The sequence below is a fragment of the Molossus molossus genome, unplaced genomic scaffold (assembly GCF_014108415.1).
Source record: "Molossus molossus isolate mMolMol1 unplaced genomic scaffold, mMolMol1.p scaffold_m16_p_21, whole genome shotgun sequence".
Classification (NCBI taxonomy): domain Eukaryota; kingdom Metazoa; phylum Chordata; class Mammalia; order Chiroptera; family Molossidae; genus Molossus; species Molossus molossus.
In genome coordinates, this window is record NW_023425357.1 from 9,035,692 (window position 1) to 9,039,226 (window position 3,535).

Consider the following 3,535-nt stretch of genomic DNA (forward strand, 5'->3'; position numbering starts at 1 on the left):
AAAGCGTTATTTTCTCTTTCTTTCCCTCCTTTTTTTTTTTCTGCTAAGGATTTTCCCCCCTTTATAAGTTTTTGTTTCCATATGGGAGGAGGGGAGGGAGCCTCCGGGTGACCTAGAATGAGGGGCCTCCCCAAAACAACAGCCCCCCTCTCCTGCTTTCGTTCAAGATCCAGGGCTGTAGTGGGAGGAGAGGCGGCAGGAGTCTGAGCTGAAATGGGGCATTGGGAGCAGGGACCCCAGAGTTCCCAGATTTTCTCAGCTATTCTCCCCTCACTACAGTCACCCCTTCTTAGGTGGGAGTTTTAACTCTTGTGTTGCCAGGTTGTATGGGGGGCGGGAAGGGGGCTGGGAGCGAAGCCGGCTCTGGGACGGGGCCAGTCCAGTGGGTGAGACTCTCGGGAAAGGCTGGAGCAATTGCCTGTGGCATCTCCTATGGCTTTTCCTAACGAAACGGGAATGAAGGTTCCTGTTGAGATGTCACTGAATCAAGTACTTTCTGGGACGCTTCTGGCGTTCCTTCTGATGTCACAGGAAGTAGTTCCCCAGAGGTCACTTCCTGTGATGATAGGAGAAATAGGTACTTCCTATGATGTCTCAGTTAGCCTTCCTTGAAGGTTACTTTAATGATGTCATGGGGGCGTGTACTTCCTGTGGTGTTTCCAGGGTACTTCCTGTGATGTCATTGGATGAAGCATGCACTTCCTGTATTGGGCCATGGCCAGTTACGGACCCTCTTTCTCCACCCACCCCCCTCTTTGGTGGGTCTTGGCCTGGGGGTCTTCCTAGGAGGAGAATGAGGGTTGCGACTTGGATCTAATCTGAAGGACTCAAAGGAAAAAGACCCAATATTGTCAGGGTCACCTCCATCCAAACACACCAAGTCTGTGAACTCACTGGCAGGGAGGGGTGGGAGATGGAGCTAGTGAAAACTACTGTTAAAGACCCCCATTCCCACCCCCCACCTTTCGTGTGCATGCTTGTGTCTGCGTGGCTTTGTTTCATTGAGTCTGGTGAGCCAAATGTGTGGTGGCTCTGTCAGGCCAGTGTGGCCCTTTGTTGAGTTCAGTGAGCCACCGTAGGGTCCCTCGGCCAGAATGCTTCGTGTGGTCTCATGGATTAGGTTGGCTGTGGTTTCCAGCGAGCTGGAGCCTTTGGTGGTATCTGATGGACCAGAACGTTGTGGTACTCTCACCGTGGGCTCCCAGGAGCGGGAGTGTTCTGATGGAGTCTGCCAAGCCAGGCAGCCCTGACAGTCGGTTTGGGAGTGGCTCCCTGAGCTCTGCGGCTGTGGTCAGATATAAGGCCTTGTTGGCAGGCTGAGATTTCAGGGCCTGACCACCCTATAGACTTAGGATAGCTGAGACCCGCCTCTACCCCTATCCATCTCCCCCGCCCCCTTGGATACCACCTCCATTTCCCCCAACCCAAAGCAGGGTCCCCAGTGCCCTGGTTCCATCATCAGCATCTCTGGGGGAGGGGCACCCCATGCCCACCCTCTCCCCCATTTGTCCCCTCCTAGGTCTTCCAGACCCTTCTCTTCTCCATGGTTTTGGGGGAATCCGGCCTCCTCATCTCTCTCCCAAAAATGGAGGGAAGAAAACCCAGAGATAGTCCCCACCCCTAAAGCCTGGGAGACCCCTGCCCCTTGCTAGAGAGCCACCCCCAAATCAAAATGTGAAAATCCCTAGAAAGCAATAGCCTTCAAGGTACCTTGCACTGAATTTCCCACCCCAGCCCTCCCACCTGATGGGAGGCTGTAGCTTGGGCACTAGGGTAACTTTTCCCACGCCCTCTCCATCTCCAGGGTGGAGGGCAGGCCCCTTTCCCCATCCCCTGCCTCCCATCGCTGCTGCCCCACCCACCCCTAGTCTCCAGACTGAACCCAGATGGAGATCTGAGTGCCAAAACAATTCTTGATGTAACTTTGTACATATCTTCTGCAGTTGGGGGCTCCTGAGATTAGAGGTGGAGGTGGCCCTGTGGGCCATTGCTCCTCTCCACCTGTCAAAAAGACCTTACAGTATTTCACAGTAACCACCCATGTGTGGGTATTGCGGTGTCTAGCTGGAATATTCCCCCTACAACCCCCAGCTCCAGGCCCCCAGGAGGAGGGGAAGGATCCAGGGAGTGGGGAGGTGGGATTGGAAAGTGCTCATTTGCCTATCATTTGCATCTTCAGCCGCCCTCTGCTTGTCAGATGTTTTCTATACCCATTTATCTGGGTCCAGTGTTCCTTCCACACAGACACGTCTCTGGAGGCTGGGCCTCCTGAAAGGTGTTCCCTTGGAGTATCTGTGTGACAACCCCTTCCCTAATCACATTTCTCGGGGACCCCCCCCCTACCCCGCCAGCCAGGGTTATCTGAAAGGTAGCTTGCTAGCTCAGTGAGCTAGTTCACTCACCATGTTGGGGAGTGGAGAACCACCCACCTTTCCCCCATTTCACCCTGGAAAATTCACTCTACCATCTTCCCTATCTCTTGGAAGTCCCTTCTGCAATCTGACCTCAATCTTTTGTGCTGCAGTTTGTCCAGAGGGGACACAGATGTGGAGTCAGAGATGGGAATCATTGAGAAACCCATCACCTCTTTTCTTCCCTCTCTCCCTGCTAGCCAGTCAGATCTCAGAGACTCTGAGTGGCCTCCCTGCACCCTGCTCTTCAGCACCCATTCGGTGCCTAATAAGTGTTTGCTGCATTGAATTGTCTCCCTACTCCCTTCCATTTGCCCTCCAACTCCCAGCACTTCCCCCCAGCATTTCCCTCTTTCTTTCTCTGGCTCCCTATGTCTTTCTACTTCCTCTCCCTGTGGCTCCCAGTGTCACCTGTCCTGTCTCTCTCTTTGTCTGTGTCTGTCTTCCCCCTCTCAACTCAACTCTCTGAACTCCCCACCCCGTTTCCCCATTGATTAAAGAAAAAAAAGTGCCAAACTTCCTTGGAACTGAGCCGCTCTGGGGGGAGGGAACCTCAGATAGGGGAGAGGAAATGGGACCATTTCTTTTTGAGGAGGCCCCTAAGAGGCATTGAAAAAGTCTGGGACACTTAGCTAAATTGGGTCCCCCTTCCTCACCCCTCCCACCCTGAGTTTTTCTTAGGATCTTTGTAAGAAAAAAAAAAAGAAAAAAAAAAAACTCCCCTTCAGCTAACTCCTAACCTTTTGGGTCTCCCAAATTCCACCAGCCAAGGAGAACCCCACTTGCCTCCTTGGGGCAAATCTGTAGAAACTGCGGGAGAGAGGAGACAAACTCAGCCCCTCCTCTGCTGGCCCAAGGGATGGTGCCAACTGGATTCCAGAGAAGGACCTCAAAGCACTTATGAGAAGAAGGGGTTCAATGTGCCAAATTCACCTCCTTCATCCCCCATCTGGGGGGGGGCTCTGAGCCAACCTGCCCCAGCCACCTTCTTCTGCCCTGTCCCAGCCATCTTTCCATGGGCAAGGGGGCTTCACTGCAATAATTATTAGGGACGAGAAGGCAAAGAACGTGCCATCATTATCTGCCCTGACACCTGCCCTGGACTTGTAGGTGGGAATTACGTG